General features: G+C 33.7%; 1 protein-coding gene across 1 annotated transcript in view; it reads left to right on the top strand.

The window, feature by feature from the left end:
* Positions 1-442: 442 nt before the first annotated feature.
* The window catches only part of LOC149784482 (uncharacterized), a 134,449-nt gene continuing 118,759 nt past the window's right edge, over positions 443-16,132 (top strand). The window contains exon 1 of the mRNA XM_089932561.1: positions 443-533. The gene's annotated coding sequence lies outside the window, so the exon portion shown is untranslated. The remainder of the gene's footprint in view (positions 534-16,132) is intronic.

Below are 16,132 nucleotides of genomic sequence, written 5' to 3'. Positions count from 1 at the left end.
GCAGAGTTCCCAAAAGCATCCAATTCGCTTGACGCCCTGACCAAATGCCCGCCTCGCAAAACCAAACCCCGCACGCTGCAACTGGAGATACTGGCTCTACGATTACGACTTGAAACGAAATCCATTCCCTTAGCGAGAAGCGATGCCATGTTCATAACCACATCTTAGCTTTAGTTTGGCAAATACATGCTGCACATACATAACGTATGTATTATACTTCCACTATGGACAATATTTTTGTGTATAAAAAGAAAGAACAAGTTAGGACTAGGTCGCTATACAGGCATAATGAAAACAAAACGACCTAATAAACAGACACCAAGTAATATTCAGGCAAAGCTCTACACCCTTGGGCCCAGGCATTTGACCTAAGCCGTTATCTGAATAGCGAGAACTCGATTATTTAAAGCAGATTTAAGTCAATACATGTGACTCTTTCGTCATACGTCTCGCCTGTTTTTGCAGCTAAGTACACTTCGTACATTGCAATCTGCAAATTAAGTCATTCTCTTCTGTTGCAAGCCGTTTGTAAGGTAAGATCTTCAATTTTGACAACAACCTTTTCTTTATACATACAAACACGTTTTCATCCTTTATTTATTTTCAAAGTAACATGCCAAATATACTGAAATATGAATACAATACTTTGGAGATGTCTGGGGCAATGCGTTACCACATTGAGAAGTTCTATGTGACCCACTGTTATGCGTTGGGGTCGGATGCTCCCAATATTTATTTGAATTACTGTGGAATTCCCACCCTGGCTTGTTTTTATAGGTAGTGAAATTAGTGATAGAGAGATGTAAAGCTCCGAGCTCCCAGTCAGCAATACCGACAATTAAATTATTAAGAACACAAAGGTGAAATTCAAAAGAATAACAATTTAATACAAATTAAACGATATTAATTTCTCAACCAATATTCTTCCTCTCGACCATGTAACAACCTATTTCATCACGTGATTATAGTGTGAGATGGCTTTCCCCTGTACTTGGTTTCTACTCATCTGTGTTTACTCCGCCAATTCCTTTCCTCCTTCCGGCGTTCTCCGTACTCCGATTCTTCCTATCCTCTTCCCCTTTGTCTCCTTTTCTCCTCCACCTTCTCTCTCTCTCTTTCGTCAGCAACTAGGCTTGTTCTCGGCCTACTGCCTTGTTCTATCTTGTCTCTCTGAGACTCGGGACTTGACTACCCGGTAGTTATGTCCCCAAAAGCTTCCCACGAAGAACAAAAGGACGTTAGCATTTGTGTTAGCCATCTCGCCTCACACTACATCAACAATCAATCAGATAAAGGATAACTACATTTCCGGTCACGCATTCATGCGCATCGAAAACCACACACGTTCTTATAGAAAACAACGTTGCAATAAAGAGCGGTAACCTACTTAACATACAGACATCACTAAATTGCGTCACATCAATATATATATATATATATATATATATATATATATATATATATATATATATATATATATATATATATATATATATATATATTCTTAAACTCATTATTCTCAACAATATCACAACAATTTGACGCATTTCTATATACTACACTCCTACAAGTGTACACAAATATTCAAATATCCATATTATTTAACTTTACATACTGCAACCATCTCCAAAGTTACAATTTAATTCAACAATTGCAAAATCTAGAATATTACATAAATAAATACACAAGTTTACCACGAAGTAACTAAATAGCGAAGTACAATATTAATTCTGACTAGCGAGCAATCTACATAACCTAGGTTTCTTTTCCCGCCAAATCACGAGTGGCTCCAGGAGTTATTGCTACAACTTGTCAGCACGATGCTTCACAATGACTAATTCGTTCCCAGCCCAAATGACTGTTAAATTCTGGTTCGAATTGATGGCCCCACCCTTTCTCAGTTCTGATTGGGTATCAATTCTACCCCAGTCGATCCAGTTTAACAGACGAGCCTCGGGCCATCTGTCAAGGCGGGTAGATTTGCAACAGCATCGAGGGTCCTTTGTTCTGTTAGTTTTGACACCTAACGAAGAGAACTCTTGTACAAACACGAATCGCCACGGCAGTGCAGGGTCGACATACTCATGGTGCTAGCCCATTCCTTTGTTCCTGACTTACGTAATCGCGGGCAGGCAAACGTGACACACATCATCATCATCATCATGGCGCTTGAATGTAGTCTTAGAGACAATATTGGATGACAGACTGAGTGTCTTGGAGACAGTTGCGTATGGCAGACTACCTATATCTTAAAGACAATATTGGATGACAGACTGAGCGTCTTGGAGACAGTTGCGTATGGCAGACTACCATACTCCTGGAAACATTAATATATGGCAAACTACGTGTAGTGTTAGAGACAGCCTTGTATGGCTGATTACGCGTTGTTGTTGAGACGGACTTTCATGGTAGAGGTATATGTCTCTCTTACAATCCATAAACCTTTTGAATACCAAATTATTTTATTTAATCAAGTACGACGACAAGGTTTATTATTCATCATCTTCATGATTTACGCAATAGGTACTATTGATGATGATGGTGATGACGACAACGACGATCTTGATGATGATTACACCGAATTCGATGGCAGCTACATCTTCTTCATATTTTTGCCATCATATCTGGTCCAATTAATTCACCCCGTAGCCATCACCCGTAAAGATTATTTAAATTCCAGGAACGTATCAGTAACAGAAAACTCAAAATATTACTTTATATCTCATGCTACAATTGCATAAACATTTATACACACATATTCGGCAATATAATCACGTGCAAACATTCATACGCACACACTGAGTAGTGTAATTACATGCCAGCATGCATACACACACTTGATTTTCAATCGACCAATGAGAGGGCAGTATTACATAACATATTTGGAGCAACCGAACGGAACTCTGCAGAGGACGTCCCTAGAAGCTCTTGCATTTTAATCGTTTCCAGAGTATAAATTTAATAATGTAACTGCATGCAAAAATGTACATTAGAAAACGTTGATTGTTTCGCTCTCATTTTAAGGCTGTAAGTGCGCTCGCTGTATGATATTCCAAGAATATACTGGTTATGTATCAAATGTGTATACTATTCATGACGTATGCTGGTTGTGTAATAAATGTGTATTATATTCATGACGTATGCTGGTTGTGTACTGAATGTGTATTATATTCATGACGTATGCTGGTTGTGTACTGAATGTATATTATAATCATGACGTATGCTGGTTGTGCACTGAATGTGTATTATATTCATGCCGTATGCTGGTTGTGTACTAATGTGTATTATATTCATGACGTATGCTGGTTGTGTACTGAATGTGTAGTATATTCATGAATTATGCTGGTTGTGTACAAAATGTGTATTATATTCATGACGTATGCCTATTGTGTACAAAATGTGTATTATGATCATGACGTATGCTGGATTTGTACTAATGTGTATCATATTCATGACGTATGCTGGTTGTGTACTAATGTGTATTATATTCATGACGTATGCTGGTTGTGTACTGAGTGTGTATTATATTCATGACGTATGCTAGTTGTGTACAAAATGTGTATTATTTTCATGACGTTTGCTGGTTGTGTACAAAATGTGTATTATATTCATGACGTATGCTGGTTGTGCACAAAATCTGTATTATATTCATGATGTATGCTAGTTATGTACTGAATGTGTATTATATTCCAAGCGTATCCTTCTAAATTCTTGTATCACTGATCTGTATCTAAATGTTGAAGGGCCTGCTGGGTAATGGGGGAGACAAATGTACATCCTATTCTAAAATGAAAATTCTCTCTCTCTCTCTCTTTCTCTCTTTCTCACACACACAATCTTGAAGAAGTAGAATTGACAAGGTTGGGGTAATGATGGTTTTGTCGTAATCTTAATGAAGTAGTATTCACACGAAATGAAGTAGTGCTGACACGGTGTAATAGCACTGACATAATTGTGGTAATGATGTGTAATCGAAATGACGTAGTATTGATATAATGGTCGTAATTAGACTAATTCTACTAGTGATACAATAGTAGTGGTAGTAGCATAGAAATATTACTGAGTCAGAAGGCATACACACTGCATGCCAAACTACTGTGTGCCATGTCAAGACTGTGTTGTCGGATGATATGAAAATGAGTAACAATTGCAGCGTCCTGTGTAAAATGGTATGTTACGTGATGTTTCCGTATACGAGTTAAAATTAATGTGTTCTGCATACATGACCTTGCTGTCTGATATTTCTAAAAATTGGTGAAAATTACTTTATGCCCAGTTTTAAAAGACCGTGTTTCCTAAACCAAGTGAACATTACTTTGCACACCGTGTTGGCTGATGTTCAAAGTGAATTCGAGTGAAGTCAAAGAACGTGTTTGTTAGATATCTTCCTTGAACATTATCGTATATTTGACTTACTAATTATGACAGTCCAAATTACCGTGGATACATAACAAAATGCAATGTCGGTAATTTATGTCATACTCTCTAAGTGTGATAAGATAATATCTCTACATATTTGTTCATATGAGTTGATTGTAAAATCAAAACATAATTTAAAACACATGAAAGTCAAAAGATTTTGTTCATCCTTTTACGAGTTTGACTCACATTATTCACTGTTTGCAAGTGCATTTTAAAAATGCCTTGCTATTCATGCTGTCTCATTAACATTTACTTTAGAACTGTGCAGTATTCGTGACATGTATTTTAGAACTGTGCATAGTGTCCGTTTCATGTATTTTAGAACTGTGCATAGTGTCCGTTTCATGTGTTTTAGAACTGTGCATAGTGTTCGTATCATGTATTTTAGAACTGTGCTTAATGTACTTTTCATGTATTTTAGAACTGTGTATACATTGTCCGTGACATGAGCACTAGAACAGTGCATATAGTGTCCATGACATTGGGTTTAGAACCGTTCATAGTGTCCGTGACATAAACTTTAAAACTGTGCATACAGTGTCCGTGACATGGGGTTTAGAACCGTTCATAGTGTCCGTGACATGAACTTTAAAACTGTGCATTCAGTGTCCGTGACATGGGGTTTAGAAGTGTGCATACAGTGTTCTTGACATGGGGTTATATCGATGTCCATAGAGTCTTCGTGACATGGGATTTAGAACTATGCATACATTGTCCGTGGCGTGAGCCTTAGACCTTAAGGTACTTGTCAGCCACATACCAAACTCTGTCACACAGCCCTCACCCGTTAGCCTTACACCTCCCATAGTATTGTATAGAGGAATAAGTGTTCATGTTGATGCCTTGTAAAATGTTTATGAATATTTATGTGTATATTTGTATCTTTAGTATTTCCCTATCCCATACTAACACTATCTAACCTTTCGGTATATTGATTTTGCAACGACAGTTAACTCTTTGACGTATTAGAATGACTAATTTATCGTGATTATAAATTCCCCCAACCACTGTTCACTGATGGTATCGGTGCACGTGGATCCAGCCTTTTGACACACACGCACACACACGAGTAAATCCGATATTTTGACTATGTGATAATAACAAAGCTTTCTGACATATATTCTAGGTTTTGTGAACTTATTCTGAAGCTATCCAGTTTAAGAGTTATAAAATAATCCTCTGTCAACATTGAGCAGTCGGCAACAAAAAAAAAAAAAGACAAGGAATTAAAAAATAGTATACTTGTATGGTTGTTCAAATGCAAACTTAAGGCCATAAATGAGTATCATAGTAAAACCAGCATGCATGCTGTAAGATAGAACAGTGATGATGATGATGATGATGATGATGGTGGTGGTGGTGGTAGTGGTGGCTGTGTTGATGTTTAAAGTTACACTTGTCATTATTATTATTATTATTACCTGGGAAAATAAACTATACATAGAAGAAGAACATGCAACTACAATTTTTTTTTAAAATCGAAAATATTTTCCAAAATGAAAATATTGTTATACTCCATGGTGAAGTTTTGACGAAATGGCCTTTCTATTCAATTACTGAAACCGTTTTACAGAATTTTAACTTCGTTGTAAATCTTTCACTTAACATTCCAAAATCCTAAACATATGCCATATACGGTACTCCTCGGATGCGGGAGGTCGTGGGTTCCATCCCCGGTCGAGTCATACCAAAGACTTACAAAAATGGTGCTTACAGCTGCCTCGCTTGGCGCTCAGCATTAAGAGGCTAGTGTTAGGACTGGTCGGCCCGGTGTCAGGATAATGTGATTGGGTGGGACATCATGCCACATGTCTGCGACATGATGCCCCAGTGCTAGACATCACTAAATCTGCCACACTGCAGACATCGTAGCGATATGACAGAAAAATTGTTAAAGCTACGTTAACAATCCAAATCACACACACATACGGTACTACCGTACTTAATTGTTTACCTTGACCTAGTTTTGAGACATAGCGTTGTGAGTAGGTAACATTTGAAGGTACGAGACCACCACTTAAATTTAAAACTCGTAGACACAGCAAATTAACTGAAAGTATCCATTAACTAATTCAACTGGCAGACCTCGGATGCGTTACAAACTGTATGCTGGATCACTTTTCATGAACTCGTCCTCTCGTGCATACTTCCAATTTGCGCGGATACTTGAAAATAAATATATATTGTTTTGCTGTTTTAGTTTTCTTTGCTTTTATTTTTCTGGGGCTTGGTGGGGGTGGACTGTATCTACAGTTTATGTGTGGTACATATTTTGTTAACTCTGCTGGTCATAGAGAAGGACACTTTATGGAATAGCCAATCGTTCTTTAACACAAGCTTGTTTTCGCCCCTTATAGCTGACACAGTGTCAACGTTATTATTTCTATTCCTCCTAACGGATAGTATTGGGGTTGGTTTTCACTTAAACATTTTATTTTAATTTCTATTTGGACCTAAATTTAAATGGTCCTTCTGATATTCAAATGGGCATCACAGCGGCCATCTTCAAAAGCTAGTTCTAATGTTTGGAAAACCTTAATGGAATGAAGATTTCTTATGATGACTAGTTGGTCTCAAATGAAAATGTAGCAATCTGATGTCCAATTTGGCCGCCATTTTAAAGTACAGATATCAGTATTCCTACTGAATGGACGGTCATAGTAATAATGGCTTTTCACTGGAAGACTTTTTCTAATGTCTAAATGGTCCTAAAACGAGAAGATACTGGTTTGACGTTCAATATGTATTTTTGTATTGCCATTCGGTCTGAGTAAAGAAACTATTTACAGTCTTGATGGTCGTGAACGAAAACGGGCTTGCTTGCACATACAGAATTGCCACCACAGAACGTCGTCGGTCATATTTACCAGTCCGTAGATATGTTAGCCTTTATACAGCAAGAGATCAAATTTGTCTTTTAACATTAATATCATGCTTCATGACTTCATCAAGAATGAAATTCTTGCAGAATGGAACACATATTTAGCATCGTTGTTAGACACTAGTTTTCGCCATTCCTTTGAGATCATGCTTTACAACTATGTTGATGCATGCGAAACTCTCATAACCAGACAAGCTGTAAATGAGTATCGAAATACATGGTTGGTATCCGAAATTCAAATTGCCAAAGGCATACTGATACAGAAAGCTTTCAGATTGATACAACTCATGTAAATCCGCAATTAAATCAATTAAATATGGCTACCATGACTACAAATCCCTAAAGTTTTCTTAACAAGTTATGCCAATCTTGCATTCAAACATGGCCACCGTTGCTAAAAATGCAGAAGATGTTAAAAGACTTATCCGAAGCCGTTGAACCGAATTTTATTCTATTTCAGTGAAAGCATACCGGAATGAAGAATTTGACATTGCTACAAATGATGCTGATCCAGGTCCAAAGTTAGTGGCCATTATTAATGACAAAAACCTTTAAACGACTTCTTCACCAAAACTATTGAACATAATTTAATCATTCTTGATAGAAAGCAACCTGGCATGAAGACTTATTGCGTTTTTATGAAAGATGCTGGTTTGCCTTCAAATACAGATGTAACTGCTAAAAACAGAGAAGCACTGAAAAAAATCTTCTCTACAAAAGCTGAATAGAAATTGACGAAACATTACATAAATCCTATCATAAATCACTTTTGGAATGTATGCAAAAGTTAAAGATCTGCCATAAATTGTTGCTACTGTTATCAAAAATATACAAATATAAGCAAAATTTATCATCAAAGTCTCTTAAAATCATTTGACGAAAATGGGAGAGACAAAAAGAGAGAAAGACTTTATATTTGTTCTTGACCTTTGTCAATGATTGAGGGTATATATTGGGCCTACAAGACTACTGTCTTAGCTGAGGGTTGTGTCTACCTGACTTTAGTCATTATTTTACAGATGTTTACTTGAATGTAAGTTCAGGGTCCGACCTTGTTTACGAATTACTGAAATCTTTTAATATGAAATGACCCACATCCTAGGCATTTTATTGTCTTAGGTTAAAATATATATATATAGTATAAAGTAAACAAAAGTGTTCATTCCTGTTTTAAGTTCAGTCTATGGAATCATTTACTGTTGCGTTCATAAATAATTTGAGAGAAATCATTTGTATAAATTGGTCACTGGAATTTCAACTGCTTATTGAATTTTTTGATAAACCACTACTTTAAGATTATTGCGCATTAATTAAAGACATTCCGGATTTTATCATTGTGATATATCAAGACTATTGGTACATCTGCACATTCAAACTATTGGTTATCAGCACATTCAATATTGGAATTCAATCAGATCATTCTAAACTTTTGGGCTTGTGATATAACATTTCCGATTATTTGGGAATTAATTCATAATGCTTTAATTTCGTCATCAATTTTCACTTTGTGTCTTAGAGAAATGCAAATTTATTAAATTTAATAAACTTGTTCGTTTCACTATTGGTTTAAGACTGTAGAGTCAAAACATAAGTTTAGAATAAAACAGAATTTCTTCGGCAATTTATTTTGATCTAAACTTCGCCTGGTATCTTTGAAAACTGAGCGTAATTCGCACCCCAATCAAATTGTTTGAGACGAAAATAATAATCATTGATGTTATGAGTTCTTGTATTAAAGTATCCCATTTAAAACACCTCTTTTATAGAAGTACAGTAATTTCGGTGGCGATCATGTCAATTTCATCTTTAGTTAAACGCCTTGAATCTGATAGAGAAGCATAAAGGACCCAAAATATACGTTGTCATCAGTTTGAAAACGAGTTATTTAAATTTTAAACCAAAGTAGGTCACCTCAATCTGTTCCAATGATAATTACACAACAAAAATCTAATTCTTTACAAAACATCCAAACCGCTGATATTGCGGTAATATCTCTGCTTTCGATATTTAGACCTATAAGTATACCCACGTAATCACATTATAACAAACGGTATAATCTTAAAAATAGATTTTATTAATTCTATTGTATCTAAATATATACTCTTAAAAAAAAGATTTTACTAATTCCATTGTATCTAAATGTACAATCTTAAACATAGATTTTTTTAATTCCATTGTATCTAAATATATACTCTTAAAAATAGATTTTAGTAATTCCATTGTATCTAATTGTGCACTCTAAGACACAGATTTTAGTAATCCCATTGTATCTAAATGTACACTCTTAAACATAGATTGTAGTAATTTAATTGCATCTAAATGTACAATCTTAAATATAGATTTTAGTAATTCCATTGTAACTAAATATATACCCTTAAACATAGATTTTAGTAATTCCATTGTATCTAAATGATCTCTCTAAAACATAGATTTTAGTAATTTAATTGTATCTAAATGTACACTCTTAAAAGTAGATTTTAGTAATTCCATTGTATCTAAATATATACTCTTAAACATAGATTTTAGTTATTCCAGGGTCTAAATGTATACTCTTAAACATAAATTTCAGTAATTCCATTGTATCTAAATATATACTCTTAAACATAGATTTCAGTAATTCCATTGTATTTAAATATATACGCTTAAAAACATATTTTAATAATTTAATTGTATCTAAATGAACTCTAAGACATAGATTTTAGTAATTTAATTCTATCTAAATGTACACTGTTATACATAGATTTTAGTAATTCCATTGTATCTAAATATATACTCTTAAAAACATATTTTAATAATTTAATTGTATCTAAATGTACACTCTTAAGTATAGATTTTAGTAATTTAATTATATCTAAATGTACACTGTTAAACATAGATTTTAGTAATTGCATTGTATCTAAATATACACTCTTAAAAATAGATTTTAGTAATTCCATTGTATCGCAATGTACACTCTTAAATGAGATTTTAGTAATTTCATTGTATCTAAATGTACAATCTTAAAGATATATTTTAGTAATTTAATTTTTCTAAATGTACACTCTTAAACATAGATTTTAGTAATTCCATTGTGTCTAAATATATACTCTTAAACACAGATTTTAGTAATTCCACTGTATCTAATTGTGCACTCTTAAACATAGATTTTAGTAATTCTATTGTATCTAATTGTGCACTCTTAAACATAGATTTTAGTAATTCCATTGTATCTAATTGTGCACTCTTAAACATAGATTTTAGTAATTCTATTGTATCTAATTGTGCACTCTTAAACATAGATTTTAGTAATTCCATTGTATCTAAATATATACTCTTAAATATAGATTTTAGTAAATCCATTTTATCTAAATGTACAATCTTAAACATAGATTTTAGTAATTTAATTGTATCTAAATGTACACTCTTGAACATAGATTTTAGTAATTTCATTGTATCTAAATATATGCTCTTCAAGATAGATTTTAGTAATTCCATTGTATGTAAATGTACACTCTTATACATAGATTTTAGTAATTTCATTGTATCCAATGTATACCCTTAAACATAGATTTTAATAATTCCATTGTATCTAAATGTATACTCTTAAAAAGAGATTTTAGTAATTCCATTGTATTTAAATGTACACTCTTAAAGAGAAATTTTAGTAGTTGAATTGCATCAAAATGTATACCCGTAGAGAGAGAATTACTAATTCGGTCAAAATGCTTAACGTTAACAGGTGCACTGATTGGTTTATTTCACTGTAATGTAGAAGGGGAAAATAAAATCAGTGACAACAGCAGGAAGAAAATAAAAACAAGAAAGGCTATTTATTTAATGAAAAATGAATACAGAGAATATTTGAGAGGATACAATATTTTTTCTTCACATGTTTTATAAACAAGTCAATTGAACTCCACGTCTCTACCTTAATCAGTGAGGGCATGTTGATTTTTTTCTGTCGATAAGTACTCCGTTACTTCTTTATCTGTATGTCTGTCTGTATGTCTGTCTCGAGGAGGTTTTTAGCAACAGTGAGAAGAAACCATGCAATGTTTTAAAATGCTTTCTTGCTAGTATTTTCGTATGCATGCGTAGATGACCTGACTATAGTGTCAGGTGAAAACATCCCTATTTTGTTTTTATTTGTATTTTACATATTTTAAAACTGAAATTTCTAAATGAAATAAAACATTGTTAGCAAGCTTAATCATCATCCGTTTATTATTTACTTGTTTGCGCATTTGTTAAAAAGAACTTTTTGGACTTGAACGTTTTTACTGTTTCGGTAGTACATTTACTCATCATCGATCTCGAGGAACATAAGTTCCTCTGGAAATATAATGATTTCAAGTTTCTATTTTGAGCAGCACTTACACCCCCCGATGTAAGAAAATTCTTTCCGTCGATGGACTACTAATGTGCTAACTTTTATGTCATACAAGATTCGTTTTCTTTTTCTTTTTCTCCTTTTTGTAATTTTGTTAACGATATCTTTGTAAGCCAGAATGTATATTACGATCAAATGCCATAGTAAGTCTCTATGAAATAGATAGTTATAAGCTAGTGTTTCGAGGCGCCAGAATGCCCTGATTGAAATAATATACAACTTAATTATAACAAAATGCATTATATATAAATATATATATATATATATATATATATATATATATATATATATATATATATATCCTCGAAATAGTGGCCTGATAAAAATTTAAATAGACTATTGACATAATGAGCGTTTATCGTTTTACATCTTACTCTTGATTTTCTGCAAATTCCCGCCTCTACTCGAGTGGATTGGTCTGCTGTTTAATAATCATTATTGACAGAATTTGTGTACTTGCGTGAACAGAAATCTGCTTTAAGTCGGAAAGAGTTATTTTAATGTTTGGTTTAAGTTATTTTAATCGAATTTTGGTATCATGCAATGTGAACCCTTTGGTCAAATTTTTCCGATATATTCAGACGTAGCTTAAATTTGCTATAGTAATAGTTTGCTATAGTAATAGTTTGCTACAGTAATAGGTTGCAATAGTAATAGTTTGCTATATTAATAGTTCGCTATAGTAACAGTTTGCTATAGTAATAGTTTGCTACAGTATAATTATAGTAATAGTTTGCTATGTTAATAGTTCGCTATAGTAATAGTTTGCTATAGTAATAGCTTGCCACAGTAATAGTTTGCTATATTAATAGTTTGCTACAGTAATAGTTTGCGATAGTAATAGTTAGCTAAATTAATAGTTTGCTCAGGTTTACATATATGTAGCAATGCGTGTAGCTGTATAAATATGCAATTTCTGTATAAATATGCAATTTCAATGGAATTAGGAATTTCAGCAAGTGGTAATCGTGTATTAGTCTATGGAATCACAATAAACCAGCAAGAACAGAATATTAGTATTCTAAAGAATGGTTGTGTCGAAATGAAATTTTGAGTAATATCCAATAGGAACTAAATACTGTAAAAAAATGTATCCATAATAACAACCAAGATGGAAAAGAAAATGCTTTCCATTTTAAACAGTTTCAATAAAATAGATGTCCCTTTTACATTGTCACATGTACACACGCATAACATTTGTATAAGTAATAAATAGAAGTATTGAAAAAGAACGTAATCGACGTGTGTATATTTTTCCTTATCCATCTCATTACTAACATAATTACATTGTTTCTCACATTAGTTGGAATATTTCTCTGAATATCAGCACTTAATGACCCTGACATACCGTATATACCAGGGTAATAGTTTTGCCGTTGGACGGAATTTCGTTAAAAGTGACGATTTAATTTTTCGCTTGTTCATATAGTTCAGCCTAATCAATAAAGTATAAATATCACTGTTTTCATGATGATTTCGTTTTACAGAGAACGTTTATAAATATGTTTTAAAATACCTTTTTCTGAGAAAGACCCACTATACGGAATATATTGGGATGTCAGAGCTCATCTCAAAATAACTCTCTCTCTCTCTCTCTCTCTCTCTCTCTCTCTCCACAAACATTTGAGAAAACACTACAATTCTGCCTCCCTGGGATTTACTGTACAGTTACGAAAAACAACAAGGGAAACACAGGGAAAACATGTAAATTATCATAAGTGAAACGCTCGTAATCAGGTTCAAATGTCGTACATAAAAACTTAAAAAATCTTTGGTGTGTATTATTTTGCTAAACGGTGAATCAATGGATTTTTGCATACGTTCATGATTGTTAGAAAGATTTATCATCCTTATTAATGCAGTTGATAAGTGTTTACGATTGTCATAGCAATTTATAATGTTGATTAATGCTGTTATGTAGTGTTCGTGATTGTTCGAGATCTTTATTATCTTTCTTAATACAGCTAAAATAATGTTCATGAATATTAGAGACATTGTCGTCCTTTTTAATGCCGTTAAAATAGTGTTCATGACAATTTAACCCTTGAAAATGTACACTATGCTAGAGGTATATGTGGAAGGAAATACAAGCTACTGTAACATATCTGACCTAACTTATTCTTTCGAAATATACCTATTCAATTTAAATTAGTGTAAGAGATCTTATAACTTTACTATTTCAGAATATTATTGTTCTGGGAAATCAAATATCATTCAGTTAATTGAATTGAAGTATACTAAAAAATATAAAGAGAATATAGGTTTAAAAAAGTTCTATTCCTTTTGCATTTTCATTATTTTGTATGTTTTCCACCACATACCGTTTGTCTTTCGTCTACATCACAACTTTGAGTAAATTATTATTATGTTATCTTTATCTACGCGATGTTTTAACCTCATGTGTCCTGGTACCAGCTACCCCGACCGAAACATTTGACAAAGCTATGATAACACTGACAGTACTTATATCAAGTGCATTGATATCATTAACATAATTCACATGATGTGGACCCGTAATGGGTTTTCACGTGAACATTGTATGTTTCCTTGATGCGAGTACCCGTTACATTTTATGTTTCTTTGATGCGAGTGCCCGTTATGGGCTTCCATGTATACAATGTATGTTTCTTTGATGCGAGTACCCACGATGGGATTTTACGTATACATTTTATGTTTCCTTGATGCCAATATCAGTTATGGGCTTCCACGGGTACATTTTATGTTACCGTGATGCGAATATCCGTTGTGGGCTTTCACGTGTACATTGTATGTTTCCTTGATGCGAATATCTGTTATGTGCTTCCACGTATACATTGTATGTTTCCTTGATGCAAATACCTGTAATGGGCTTCCACGTATAGATTGTATGTTTCCTTGACGCGAATATCCGTTATGGGCTTCCACGTATACATTATGTGTTTCCTTGATGCGAATACCCGTTCGTACCAATCTGATCCTGATTATTTTTTTTATAATTTTCTTTACAATACATTTTACAAGGAGCCAAAAACGAGAAAGGCATTACTGATTTCTGTAGGTGCTGTATAAATGTATATTAATTGTAGACTTGTCGACAATCATAAGCTTGGGATTTGGGGTCCATTGAGATGGTTATATTTGTGCAGCTTTATTTCCATATTTTCTTTAACTTTTGACTATACAGGACAAAGGTAGTAACTATTTCCAAAGTGATATATATTAAAACAATCGGACAGCACTTATCAAGTTAGTGGCGACCTTCCACTGGGGGATCCACCGAAAGCTCAATTGGTAGAGCGTTGGACTTGTAATCGAAACGTCGTAGGTCTGATGCTCGCCCAGGCTAACCTATGTGGCTGCTTCGGCGTGTACTTGACAACTTTACTTAGCTCCCTTTTCCTCGGCAAGATATAGATACACATCACGCTCTAAAATGCCGTAGAAATCAACTAACAGTCTGCGAAGTAGAGGGAGCAGAATTGCGGATTGCATAGAAAAACTCTGTTGCAGATGGGGCGTGAACAACGAGCGGCACTTTTCTGAGAGTGTTAAGTTTACGTGATACAGACTTAGTAGCATCAATATGGTATCTGGCTACGGTCACTAACAAAATTAAACATCAAACCAGTAATCAATAGTAGTCCTCGAGAACCCATACATCGATGGTTGCTAAATACATACAAAGGCATGTAATAACTCGAGTGTCTTTTCCATTATATCAAGTCCTACAATCCCATCCTATAAAAACGAACTAACCATTTGAACTACGATAACCGATTTAGCAAGAAACTGAATGAACATTTATCAGTTTACATGTATGTATTAATCTGTAACGACTTTGTAAGTAGACTTAGGACATGTATGTAGCAATCTGTATCGACTTTGTAAGTAGACTTAGGACAGCTACATTAATATATCCATCCATTTGTGTGGACTAGTTAGGTAGTATATTACTCCATGGTCTTAAACTAAGTAATAGAAAAAGCAAAACCAACAAGTTTTGTGAAAATCAACAAATAATTTATTTCCCAGTAATTCAAAGCGACAATTTAAAATAAACTTAGTGTTTTGAGTTAAGCCTCAAATAATCCTGAAAGTTCTATTACAAGTCCAAGCGTATAGAGTGTTCCGAATGAATTACAGTATGGAATGTGCTGATGTGTCAATAGTCTTGGCTGAGTTGAGGTACCAACAGCTTTGATGTATCACAATGATATAAGCTAGAATGTCGTAGACTGAATTCACAATAGTCGGAAAATAATGATTTAGTCAAAAATGGCAATGAGCACCTTGTAATTACTATGAATAATCTCTAAGTAAATTATATATGAACACAACTAACAACGATTTTAGAGATTGAAATTAAAATATGAATGAATAATTGTTTAGTTGGTTTTCCTTATACGCAGACTGCCAACTAGCTTATGACACAACGAAATGTCCTGGACATGGGTCATTTCCAATGGAAATTTTCATCAAAG

The sequence above is a fragment of the Sinohyriopsis cumingii genome, chromosome 14 (assembly GCF_028554795.1).
Source record: "Sinohyriopsis cumingii isolate HCF-2022 chromosome 14, ASM2855479v2, whole genome shotgun sequence".
Lineage (NCBI taxonomy): Eukaryota > Metazoa > Mollusca > Bivalvia > Unionida > Unionidae > Sinohyriopsis > Sinohyriopsis cumingii.
Note: the sequence above shows the minus strand (reverse complement) of the source record. Positions and strands in the feature narration are given on the sequence as shown.